This window comes from Geotrypetes seraphini, chromosome 6 (genome assembly GCF_902459505.1).
Source record: "Geotrypetes seraphini chromosome 6, aGeoSer1.1, whole genome shotgun sequence".
Lineage (NCBI taxonomy): Eukaryota > Metazoa > Chordata > Amphibia > Gymnophiona > Dermophiidae > Geotrypetes > Geotrypetes seraphini.
The window spans coordinates 111,126,925-111,140,924 of NC_047089.1; positions in this window are offsets into that span (position 1 = coordinate 111,126,925).

Here is a 14,000-nt window from a genome sequence, read left to right on the forward strand (position 1 = left end):
AGCTTATGTCAGTCGTCAGGAGGACACAAAGAGTTCCTCTTTGAGTGTAGAGGCTCAGCTGCTCTTTTGGTGGGCAGAGAGGCACCTTGTGGCACTGTCTGCAGCACACGTGGTAGGTGTGGACAACGTTTAGGCAGATTTTCTCTGTCATCAGATGCTGGACCCTGGAGAGTGGTCTCTCGAAGAGCATTGGATTGCTTAGTGGATCCCCGTGTTCAATCTCTTGGCGACTGCAGTGAACAAGAAGGCCATTCAGTTCTACAGTCATCGAGAGGCTGGCAGCATAGGCCTGGATGCTCTGGTTCAGCTCTAGACCTTAGAGGGTCTTCTTTATATCTTCCTTCTGTGGTCCATGATAAGGCGTCTGTTGAGATGGATGGCAGATCACGAGGGGCCGGTGATCCTGGTGGCTCCCAATTGGCTTAGACGACCGTGGTATGCTGACTTGGTTTGGCTCCAGCAGGATTGGGGGGCTTTGGTTGCCGTGTCACTCCTCATACAGGAGCCAATCGCTCTACAGCAGGGGTGCCCAAATGGTCGATTGCGATCGACCAGTAGATTGCAAAGGCAACGCGAGTCGATCGCATTTCCTTTGCAATCTTTTTCTCCCTGCTGCTTCCCCAAGCCAGGCCTGGCGCTTACAAGCGCCGGACTAACAAGACTTCACCTCCGACATAAAACTGCTGGAGAGGGTGCAGAGACAAGCAACGAAGCTAATAAAAGGTATGGAGAACTTGGAATACAAGGAACGACTTAAGAGACTGGGATTGTTCTCTCTTGAGAAAAGGAGACTGCGAGGGGATATGTTCGAGACTTTCAAAATAGTGAAAGGAATCAACAAAATAGAGCAGGAAAAAAAATTATTTACAATGTCCAATGTAACACGGATGAAACGAACAAGATCCGTTTCTTGGTCCCGAAATCATCCTGCAAACATTCTATCATCTATTTCAGACGTCTGGAGGCAATTCCCCTTAGAAAGAAAGATACGCAGACAGAGTTCTAAAGCCTGTTTTATTTTCAGAGTACATTCAGTTATATATCTTTCACATGGGTCAGTGGTAACCATCACAGGAAAAGGGGGATGGACAAGAGAGGGGAGGGGGGGGTGTGAGCAGGATATGTACATGGCAGGGGGGTTTGAGCCTTTATTGTCTTAAAGACAAAACTTCGTTAACATGATTAAATGACCTCTTCCCAAACCATTAAGAGAGTAAACACGAACATTCTACATTTGATTACTTCCAGCATAGACAGAGACAGAAAACTTATCCTTTCCTTTCAATCCCCTCTTACGTCATGAAAATGACATCATAAATGCACAGCATGAGCGTGGAGGGAGAGATATTTTGATATGTCTCTTGAGGAGGGGTTTTAAGGGCTGTAATATGAGTCAAACAGCGCAGGAACAGTCTAAAAATTACATAAGCAACAAGAGTGCAGATATAACAATAAGAAGGTCTTTCACCCACCCCTGCATCCAACTAAAATACAGATCCCAAGGATTAGATAAACCAGAATTACGTTTAAGTTCAGCAGAGAGGTCTTCTAATTTTTTAATGGCCATAGTAACCTTACCCGTGGGACCTGCATTGTCAGGAATAAAGATGCAACAGGATAAAGTACTGGGGAGAATTTTACAGACACCCAACAAAGCGTTGCTGATTATAATAAATGTAATTAATCCAATCAACATTCTTATTGATAGTAATAAGGGGAATAAGGGACTCAAACCTAGCCTTAACCTGGTCTCAGGCCTTGAATTCATCTGGGACCCCTCTTGGGACTCCTATCTCATCTATGTATAGCTAAAGCGCACTGGCCTATCTACTGGCTGGGTAGTTTAACACGGAGCCGGAGGTCTCCACAGAGCCAGTAAATATCACCTAAAGCAAAATCTAATGCTGCAACAGTGAAGCATACCTATAATTTCCAAAAAAGAATGCTAGGCTGTAGTTAAATTTCCAGTATGCCTCGGACAATAGTTTCTGATTAATACATTAACCTATTTTAGCTAATTATGATTTAATCAGGACTACTTGAAACCGTCTTCCTGCCCTCAGGGTCTATCTGCATCCCCATGCCAGAGTCAGATTGATACAATTTCCCATAGGCCTTGGCTGACAACAGCTATGCCAACCAAAATGCTGAACGCCTGCAACAGCTATGCTGACATCTTCCATATTCTTTGAAATGAAAGCAAACTTGTGGTACCCTTAGCCAGCTTGCCTCGCTTATGCCTTGCCAATCTCTAACAGTATATCAGCACGTCCCCTGTCCTCCAAGCTATGAAGATGAACAGTTCCCATTATGAGTTCAAACCTCTGTCTTAGGTTGCATAGGTCATATCTATATCTTACCCGTCGTTGAGCGAATGAACGGTGCATAAGGGATGCAGGAAACTTTCTCAGGAGGCCCAGGCAAAAAGGTACAAAGATGTCATAAGAGAGTATGTAAGTATGGGATATGAGATAATATTATCTCTGACCCTGGTAATGGTAATGCAATAGGCCATGCCAAATTAAAACCAAATTAGAACCAAATTAGCAAGTGTCAGAGAAGATACTGGAAATTCATGTATAACTGCCTTTAAAAGCTAGAAGGAACCTTGTGAGAAAAGAAATGTACACGTGTTAAGATAGGGTGAATTAAAACATTAAATACATGGTTTGCAGTGGGCGAATACTCAAAGAAAAGTTCCCAAACTTGAGACATGAGCATCTCGGAGCAAATTTTGTGCAATCTGTTCATTTTCAAAAGTGATAGTATGATTCACTTCTTTGGAGGTTTTCTTAAGTTGTTCAATAAAGTTCAGCAGCTTATGAAATGTCTCATTGCCCATACCAAGAGGTAGTAGATGTACAGCATATGAAATAAAGTCTGGAATGTCCGTAGAATAGGTTAAATAGGTGGAATTGTACAGCAAAGCGTTCTTAGGAAGGTGGCTATATCCGATGAACAGGAAACATTGTGTAAAAGTCTTTGCAGTCAGGGTACAGGAAGATGAATTACAGTTTCTTTAAACTGGTGAGATGCACGCTTGGGATGAAATGTGCACAGGATCTGTCAAGTCACTGGAAACTAGTGGTGTTCACCCTTGAGATGAAATGATGTCTGTGCATACAGGGAGGGATTTGAAAAGAGTCCCGATATCATTCAGCAGCTGTGCTTCAGTGTGATCCAAATAAGAGATAGAAAACGGGAGAGAAACCATGTTGCCTGTACTGAATGGAGAGAGAGAGAGAGACCAGGTTGCCTGTACTGAATGTGGCAACATGTGACAATATTAATACATTTACTTGTTATAGTTATGGCAAAAGAGAGACAATATTCAAGTACTTAAGGTTCTTAATCAGACATTCCAAAAAGATATGTTTTTGTGTGCTGCATATAACTATTATGGCAATTCAGAGAGACCATAATTCTGTACTGAATGTATTTAAAAAATTATGTCAGAAATGTGTACTGAACGGTTCATATCTAGCGAGCACCATAGAATAAAACCTTTTCTTAAAAATATAACCCCTAACTAAGCTACATTTAGCAAATGCAAATTATAGGGAAAAAAGAACATTGCGCATTTGGGCTAGTAAAAAGTGGGAAAAGAGCTAGCTCTAGAAATGGCCAATATTATGTATCCTGGGGTACCCCTCAAACTAAAACAAGTAGACAAAACACAGACCACATGGCACAGACAAAACACAAAACACATAGCTCTAGGCTTCAAACTATTCTTCCATCGGTCAAGTGTTCAGAGCTGAACTTATCTCTGGAAATAAACACATTGTTATAGAAAAACAAAACAGAGATGAACACATGAGTAAAGTATATGGACAAATAATGCATAGCATAACCATCTCATATTTAGAAAAGCTAATGTCTCTTTGGATCGTCTTTATCTCTGCAGTGACAAAGAGGATCCCTGGAAAACACCAGAAATATCCTTGTGCCAAAACTGGGATGGGCATGCATATATCCGAACCGCTGCTAAGAAAAAGAAAAGAAAAACACATTTTAATTTTGCAACATCCTAATTTCAGCTAAAACAATAGGAAGGAATTTTTTTCCATTCACAAATGTGCCAGCTGTGGCTTTCCAGATTTTATCTTTAATGGTCCTGTTCATGCGTTCGACAATACCGGAACTCTGTGGGTGATATGGGAGATGAAATTTCCACTCAATGCGGAGTGCGATAGCTAAATCTTTGCATACTCTGGCAGTGAAAGCAGGACCATTATCTGAGTTGATGTGTGTGGGACATCCCCACCTAGGGATGATTTCGCGAAGTAAAATGTTCACCATAGTCTGAGCAGTTTCATTTGTAGTGGGAAAAATCTTCAGGTTATCGGAAGAACATGTCAACAATAACAAGGGCAGCTGGTATACAGGGTTTCCCCTCTTTGCCCCAAAGTCCATCCGAAGGGCGGCTTTGGGCACCGGCCAGATGGGCATTGATTAAGCCAGTGACCAGGGTCTCCGCAATTAAAACATCTAGTACAGTGGTGCCTCACACAATGAACTTAATTGGTTCCAGGAGCAAGTTTGTTATGCGAAACGTTCGTTATGTGAAACGCGTTTTCCCATAAGAATACATGTAAAAAAAAATAATTCGTTCTGCAGCATAAAATATGCTAAGATGACATAAAAAAAGATAAATTTTTGGTTATTATTTTTATTTAGATACATCTAAAAACATAATTGTTTTTTAAAACAACACACATTTTTTAAATTTAAAGACAGACTAAGTAGAGTCTAATTTTACAGTGAGAGAGGGCAGAGTCTCAGCGGCAAAAACTGGGACTTAACTGTTCATTTTTTTTTTTTTTCTACCGTGTTTCCCCGATGATAAGGCAGGGCCATCAAATAAGACAGCCCCCCCTTTTTAGAAAAAAATGTAAAATAAGGCACCCCCCCGCAAATAAGCCACCCACCGATACCTGCGCTTACCCGAATCGGGTGGTACGGTGGGTGACTCCGTGTGGTCCCTGGCACCCCCGACACGATCGGGGCAAGAGGGAGCTCAAGCCCTCTTGCCCCCCCCGACTCCCCGACACGATCGGGGCAAGAGGAAGCCCAAGCCCTCTTGCCCCCCGACTCCCCGACACGATCGGGGCAAGAGGGAGCCCAAGCCCTCTTGCCCCCCCGACTCCCCGACACAATCGGGGCAAGAGGGAGCCCAAGCCCTCTTGCCCCCCCGACTCCCCGACACGATCGGGGCAAGAGGGAGCTCAAGCCCTCTTGCCCCCCCGACTCCCCGACACGATCGGGGCAAGAGGGAGCCCAAGCCCTCTTGCCCCCCCCGACTCCCCGACACGATCGGGGCAAGAGGGAGCTCAAGCCCTCTTGCCCCCCCGACTCCCCGACACGATCGGGGCAAGAGGGAGCCCAAGCCCTCTTGCCCCCCCGACTCCCCGACACGATCGGGCCAGGAGGGAGCCCAAGTCCTCCTGGCCACGGCGACCCCCTAACCCCACCCTGCACTACATTACGGGCAGGAGGGATCCCAGGCCCTCCTGCCCTCGACGCAAACCCCCCCTCCCCCCAACGACCGCCCCCCCCAAGAACCTCCGACCGCCCCCCAGCCGACCCGCGACCCCCCTGGCCGACCCCCACGACACCCCCAACCCCCTTCCCCGTACCTTTCTGTAGTTGGCCGGACAGACGGGAGCCAAACCCGCCTGTCCGGCAGGCAGCCAACGACGGAATGAGGCCGGATTGGCCCATCCGTCCCAAAGCTCCGCCTACTGGTGGGGCCTAAGGCGCCTGGGCCAATCAGAATAGGCCCGGGAGCCTTAGGTCCCTCCTGGGGGCAGGGCCTGAGGCACATGGTCGGGTTGGGCCCATGTGCCTCAGGCCCCGCCCCCAGGAGGGACCTAAGGCTCCCGGGCCTATTCTGATTGGCCCAGGCGCCTTAGGCCCCACCAGTAGGCGGAGCTTTGGGACGGATGGGCCAATCCGGCCTCATTCCGTCGTTGGCTGCCTGCCGGACAGGCGGGTTTGGCTCCCGTCTGTCCGGCCAACTACAGAAAGGTACGGGGAAGGGGGTTGGGGGTGTCGTGGGGGTCGGCCAGGGGGGTCGCGGGTCGGCTGGGGGGCGGTCGGAGGTTCTTGGGGGGGGCGGTCGTTGGGGGGAGGGGGGGTTTGCGTCGAGGGCAGGAGGGCCTGGGATCCCTCCTGCCCGTAATGTAGTGCAGGGTGGGGTTAGGGGGTCGCCGTGGCCAGGAGGACTTGGGCTCCCTCCTGGCCCGATCGTGTCGGGGAGTCGGGGGGGCAAGAGGGCTTGGGCTCCCTCTTGCCCCGATCGTGTCGGGGAGTCGGGGGGGCAAGAGGGCTTGAGCTCCCTCTTGCCCCGATCGTGTCGGGGAGTCGGGGGGGCAAGAGGGCTTGGGCTCCCTCTTGACCCGATCGTGTCGGGGAGTCGGGGGGGGCAAGAGGGAGCCAGGCGGAGAGAGGGCAGTTAAGCGCAGTGCCTGCGCGGAAGGATGCAGCTCGGGCGACTTCGTTGTGTGAAACGAAGTTCGTTGTACGAATCAAGACATAAAGTTCGTTGTGCGCAGCGTTCGCTGTGCGAGGCGTCCGTTATGCGAGGCACCACTGTACTTCTAGATGGATTATTACCATCTCAATCGGAGACAGGGGCCCTCCCCTTACGAAACCCGTGACCCCCTCTTCCGCGATGAGCGGACAGGTGCGGTCCCCAGGTAGGTAGCTGGCCCTGATAATGCAGGATTTCCCGAGGCTTAGAGATCTCAAAGCGTAGGAGAGTGTTGTGTAGTGGTTAGCGCTACAGCCTAAGGAAACCGAGGTTTGGGGGTTCAAACCCCGCACTGCTCCTTTTTCCAATCTGAAATTATGCACGAGAACTAGTGGGCCATTCTGAAATCATTTGTTTGACCAGAATCTGCAAAGGAGAACGGAGGGTAGAAAGGAAAGTCTGAATAAGTAGGGAATCCATATTTGCATGAGCACTAAGACCTGCCTCTTGGGTCCAGGTTTCATTAAACCTCTTCCACACCTATCAAGCTCTGTCTGCAATCCTGATCGAATCACATTGGATTCCTGTTACTCATCGCATTACCTTTAAAATCCTACTTTTAGTTTTTAAAACACTGTCTTTGAACGAACCCCAATTCATTAATAACTATTTATTCCCCATAGTATTTCACGTTATTTAGGATCCATTAATCAAAAACTCTTAACAATTCCATCACTGAAAGTTATTGAAACTCGTCATCATAATATCTTCTCTGTAATGGCCCCACAATTATGGAACACCTTACCTCAGCATGTAAGAGAAGAAAATGACCTAAACCATTTTAAAGGCAATCTGAAGAGCTTCCTTTTTAAAGACGCCTTTAATTTATTTATTCAAAATACTGCCATTAAAATTATTTCAACTTAAAAGCTTGAAAATTTGATCATGTCACACCACTTTTGATTAACTCCCATTGGCTTCCCATAGATCATCGATTTACTTATAAAATAATGTTACTGATACATAAAACCTTAGCTTCCGGTCTACCTGATTTCATCAACAGGTTATTCATCCCCCACAACCTCCATCGCATATTACGTTCTTCTTATCAAAACCTGTTATCCATTCCCTCTTTAAGACACATTGGCACCATGCATACTAATATCTTTTCTGTGACGGCCCCTACCGTCTGGAACTCAGCACCAAATTATATAAGAGAAGATTCATCACTTGATAAATTTAAAACTAGCTTGAAGGCCTTTCTTGTTAAAGACGCATTTGGAGTATAATAGTCCTTTTAAGGACTGTAATGGGACTTTGCTCCTTGCTTTTCTTATTCATTTTAATCTTTTCTACAAAGTGCTAGATTATTTATTTTTTTGTTTCCTCCCTTTTGTTTTGATCCTTCTCTTTTTCTTTTTCATTATAATTTGTTTTTAAATATATGCCTTTCTGACTGTCTGTTTTAATAATTACACAAATGTATTTCTACCCTTTTTCATTTTGTTTCGGTAAGTTCCCCAAACAAACCTGAAACCTAAAACGGAATTTTTTTTTTTTTTTCCGGTGACACAGCACAAGAAACGGCAGATATTTAAACCTATAAGCAGTGCAAATACATACGGGAAAGGACTGGTGACACAGAAAGATGTGAGCCGGAGGGAGAGTATCACACACACGGGCAACATAACAAAGTTTCAGAAATCATATTCGTTCTGTCCACTGAATATACATTAACATTTTATAACATTTCCAATATTCTTTTATCATTCTTAAAACTTATTTCAGACAATTTGTCTATGTATCAAACAAGCTGCTGAAAAGTTCTCAGCCGGCCTACCAGCTGCTCCATGCTACCCACAAACAGTGCTGAAAACTAGTCAGCCTGCTTGTCACTACAACAAAGGAGTTACATATCATCTCTAGGACACCCACTGCAAAACCAAACCTGATCTATTACATATATGCAGATGACATCTCCATCCTAATCCCAGTGAACAGCATAACAAATGAAACCTCAAAATACATTACTCATATAATGACCGAAATAGAACATTGGACAAGCAACTTCAAACTGAAACTTAACACAGAAAAAAACAAAAATCTTCCTTGCAAGCCCAACGGACAAAATTACATATAAAAGACCATGATTACCCAATTACCAACACAATAAAAATATTGGGAGTCACATTAGACACACACACCTCACTATGATTGAACACACGAATATAGTGGCAACAAAAATGTTTCACGATGTTATGGAGATTAAAGACCATCAAAAAATACTTCGACCCACTATCGTTTAGATTACTAGTGCAATCACTAGTGCTTTCTACCCTGGACTATTGTAATATCGTTTATTTGGGTATCATTCAGAACTCAGCTGTCCGTTTGATATATGGATTAAAAAAGAATGACCATGTCACCCCCACCACAAACCACTGCACTGGCTGTCAGTTGAGGCAAGAATATTATTCAAGTTCTCCTGCATATGTTTCAAGCTAGTTTGGGGACAAACCCATTTCGCACTCCACAACCCAACAAGACAAACCAGAAACAGCTATCTTTTTTTTGCATACCCAAGCATAACCAATTGTAAATACAAAACCTTTCTGGACAAAACCTTCATGCTCCAAGCAAATAAACAACAACATTGGCTAGACAGTCACATTAATAAAGCCGAACTGACCTACAATGCCTTTAGAAAACTCATAAAAACTACCCTATTCGACAGATACATCACCTAAACAGAACCTCACCAAGTACTCTTTCTTTTCACAATGCTCTCTGAAATCCTAATTCTTGCTGTTTCTGAATCTCTAAACAAACTGTACATTGTAATTTGCTCCCTTTTTTCAGGAAAGCTGCGATTTTTCTTTACAGGTCCGCTCCGAAATTCTTAGCAAACATTATATTTTGTAATTTTGATTCCTAATAGTTTCTGTACTCTGTACTCTCTCCACATATTGTAAATCGCTGAATGTCCAGCTCTCTTAAATGTAAACCGCCTAGAAGTCGCAAGATTGTGGCGGTATAGAAGAATAAAGTTATTACCATTATTATTACTGAAGCGAACAAAGTCTCATCTGCCTTTATGACCCATAACCAAAAACAATATCACAATGCAGGAATTTTTTTTCAATAACAAAAACAATATAACAATGCAGAAATTTTCGCTTACCTTACCTTATAAGCGAGGTACATTAATAATATACAATATAATCTTATACTCTATAAAATCTTATCTAAGCGATAGAAGAGAAAAGCGCATGCAAAGAATGGTACAGATGACAGAATGAGCAGACATTTCTATAAATCCACAATAGAGACTTTCCAAAAGTCTTCACTTAATTTCATTCTTCCCGAAAGAATGGCAGCTGCTTATTTTCGTGGCGGGAGCTTACCGAAAACTCCACATTAATATTTGTCCTTGCCAAAAGAACAGTAACCGCGGTGGGTTTACCAAAAACCCTACAATATAAATAAAGGGTTGGAACATGACGCCCCAATACCAGTGAGTGTTAAAGAACAGAATTCAAAATTCAGAAATACTCACAAAATATTGGTAATGTCAAGTCCATCGCGGACGTAGCCCCCAAATTGAAACGAAAAAGATCCGTTTCTTGGTCCCGAAATTGTCCTGCAAACATTCTATCATCTATTTCAGATGTCTGGAGGCAATTCCCCTTAGAAAGAAAGATACGCAGACAGAGTTCTAAAGGGATAGCCTGTTTTATTTTCAGAGTACATTCAGTTATATATCTTTCACATGGGTCAGTGGTAACCATCACAGGAAAAGGGGGATGGACAAGAGAGGGGAGGGGGTGTGTGAGCAGGATATGTACATGGCAGGGGGGGTTTGAGCCTTTATTGTCTTAAAGACGAAACTTCATTAACATGATTAAATGACCTCTTCCCAAACCATTAAGAGAGTAAACACGAACATTCTACATTTGATTACTTCCAGCATAGACAGAGACAGAAAACTTATCCTTTCCTTTCAACGGACAAGAAGACATGGACTGAAGCTAAGGGGGGACAAGTCCAGGACAAATATCAGGAAGTTCTGCTTCACGCAACAAGTGGTGGACACCTGGAATGCTCTTCCAGAGGAGGTTATTGCAGAATCCACCATTCTAGGATTTAAAAGCAAACTAGATGCACATCTCCTTACGAGATGCATAGAGGGATAAGGGTAACTAAAATTACGCTAGGTATACACCTGGCTGGGCCTTCGCATGTGCGGATTGCCGTACTTGATGGACCAAAGGTCTGATCCAGAGATGGCAGTTCTTATGTTCTTATGACATCAATTCTGATGTCAGAGAGGAAGTTCTGGGCCAGCCAATCGCTGCCTGACTGGCCTGGAACTTCCTCTCTGACGTTAGAATTGACGTCAGAGGTGAAGTCTTGTGGGCCCGGTGCTTGTAAGTGCCAGGCCTGGCTCGGGGAAGCAGCAAGGAGAAATCAGCAGTGTGGCTTGGGGGGGAAAGAATTGGGGAAATTGAGAAATCGGCGTGATTGCTTGGAGGAGCAGGAGGAGAGAGAAAGAAAGGCAGAAAGAAAGAACGATTGGCTTTACAGAAAAAGGAAGTGCAACCAGAGACTCGTGAAATCACCAGACAAAAAGGTAGGAAAAATTATTTTATTTTCAATTTAGTGATCAAAATGTATCCGTTTTCAGAATTTATATCTGCTGTCGATATTTTGCACTATGGCCCCCTTTTACTAAACCGTGATAGTGTTTTTTAGTGTAGGGAACCTATGAATGTCAGGAGCTGCGAGGGGCATTCAGGTGATATTGCATATTTTAAAGTCATCTGCCTTGATCTCTGAAAAAAACCCCGAATATAAATGATAATTAAGGGGAGTCACGTGATGTGCTGAGCTGAGCAGGACGTTTTGCTCGAGCTCCGGAGCCCCAAGTCCCCCTGGGCCTTGCCTTTTGTGCATTTTTGCTTTCCCCTTTCTACTCTTCATTTGTGCGGTATATGGATCGGTTTATGCGACCGAGTAGCCTGGCGATGAGCGGCAAGGCGACCCGTGGTAGCAGGGACCGGGAAGCGCGGACGCAGTGGCCTGACTCTAAGATCGCAGCAGTGGCGGCAGACTCGGGCACGGAACTCCCGTTATCAGCTGCCCACATCGCGGCGTTATCCACCTCGGTAGTACGGGCCCTAGATGCCAGATTTGATCAATTATCGGGCCAACTCACATCGCTGGAGTCCTTACTCTCCGAAACAACTCGGAGGATGGGCGAATTGGAGACATGTGTGGCACATGTTGAGGAGGCCCATACTGCCTCAGCGGCGGATCTGGTGTCCCTGAAGGAACAGCTCTTGCAGCAGGCAGACAAAATTGAAGATCTCGAGAATCGCTCAAGACGGGACAACTTACGTTTGATTGGCTTGTCGGAGGCAGTGCCTGAGTCTCGCCTGCTTGCCGCTCTGGAGACCTGGCTCCGTGCGGAATTGCCACTCCCTGATGGCATGGGGCCTTCCTGGTGGCCCAGGCCCACCGTCTTGGGAGACGTGCCGATGATCATACTAGGGCCCGGGTCACCATCTTCAAGGTGCATAATTCCGCGCACAAGATGGAATTAATGCCAAAAGCGTAATACCCTCACCTACGATGGCACCCCTGTCCGCCTTTTCCAAGATTACTCTCCGGCATTGCAGGAGCGCAGGCGGCGTTTCTCCAGGGTGTGCTCAGCACTTTTCGACTTCAAACATCGTTTCCAGCTGCTCTACCTGGCGCTGCTGTGGATATGGACTGCTGCGGGGTGGAAAAGTTTTGCTTCGGTGGATGAGGCTCAGGCCTATTTGGATTCTCTGCCGGGGGAGTCTGGGCCTTCTTTGGCCCCTTAAAGCTGTCCGGCACGAGGTTGTGGTTACTGTTCCTGTTGGTGCTCAGTTTGGCCTTGTTTGTGAGCTGAGTTTTGGCTATTCTACCGAAGATTTCTACCTCCCTACCTGGCTGGCTAGATGACTGCTGCCCATCGCTGTGCTGCCCTGGGCCTGCATGCCGTAGTTCCCGCTTGTTTGATGGCACTGCTCTCTGAGACTGTTCTTTGGCCCTTCTATTTTTGGAGGTCTCCCTTATGTTTCTGCCTGAGTTTGACTCCTTGGCTCCGGGACAGGTGCTTTTTCGCCTTTCCGGCTCCCGGCTGGTAGCTGGGAGTTTGGGGTGTGCTTGGGTGGCCCTGCCATTCCACCTCTCCCTGGACGTCTGGTACTTTGGTGGAGACTGGGACACACTCATGAGATGTTCCGAACCCGGTTGCTGCTATTCCCGCCTGGCTGGGGGGCGGGGGAGGCGAAGTGCATCCTCGGCTGTGCACCCCCTTTTGATGCCTCTTGGGTTTCCGGACCTTTGCTGGAGTGGGGCATCCTTGGACACCTGGAGCCTTTATTCTGCTTTGTATGGGTGCTTTATTGCTTTTTGTGAGTTTGCAGTATGATTGGGTGGGTGTTGATTCGGGTTAGGGTTGCTAGTGTGGATGGCCTGGGTGGGGTTGCTTTCCCTGGGGGGGTGCCTGTTTGTTTCCTTGTCTATATGGAACTCTATTTTGGATTCTGGGTGGGCTTCCAACTATGGAATTGGGCTTGTTTGCATTGCCGTAGTGTGTGTGTGGTTTCGTGGGCTGTATGTTTGAAAGCCTTGGAGCTACCTTTCGGGTGGGAGGTCTGGCTGGAGCTGCTATTCTCTGGAGCCCATTGACTCAAGCACATCTTAGTTCTCTCTGTCTGTGGCTTTGTGCGCTCTGGAGATTCTGCTTGGGTGGCTGTATGGGTGGGTGGGTGGAGTGGATGGCTTGGTGCGGGTGCAGATGTGGGTCCTTTGTATTGGTTGGGTTTTTGGTGGAGGGTTTATGGAGTGGGTGGGGTTGGGGGGCCTAGGGGCCCTGTTCACATCTTAGCGTGGCTCCTTCTCCACTCCACTTCGGTGGGACGGAGCGTGGGACAGTGGTTGGGAACATGGGGGATTCGGACTGGGCTGGATTGGGAAGGGTGGGGGGTCCTCCTTCAGAATGTCTATTAAGTTTTTCCGGTATAAGTTTTGCTCTTATTTAGTTTTTCGGGTTATGCCGCATGTTTGGCACTTCTGCTCCGGGGGGAGGCTGGGCTCCTGGGGTAGTTTCCATCTTTTTTCTCTTACTGCTCTACTTTACTCTTATCTGATTTTCCGACCTGAGTACCCCTTTTAGGCTTACCTCTTGGAATGTTGGGGGCATTACATCTCTGATAAAACTGTCCAAAATTTTAGCTGCTTTACAGCGTTATCACTCGGATATTGCTTGCTTACAGAAAACTCGTCTAACTGACGTGGAACATCTAAAGTTGGGTCGCTCCTGGGTGGGGGAGGTGTATTTTGCTTCCTCCCAGGGTCGCCACTGTGCCATTGCTGTGCTGGTACGCAAGTCTTCGCCTATTGGAGTGCAGGTTCTCGACAAAGCTGTTGATGGTAGATCTCTACTTTTGAGATTGACTTTGGGGGCTCGCTCCTATCTCTTACTTGTGATATA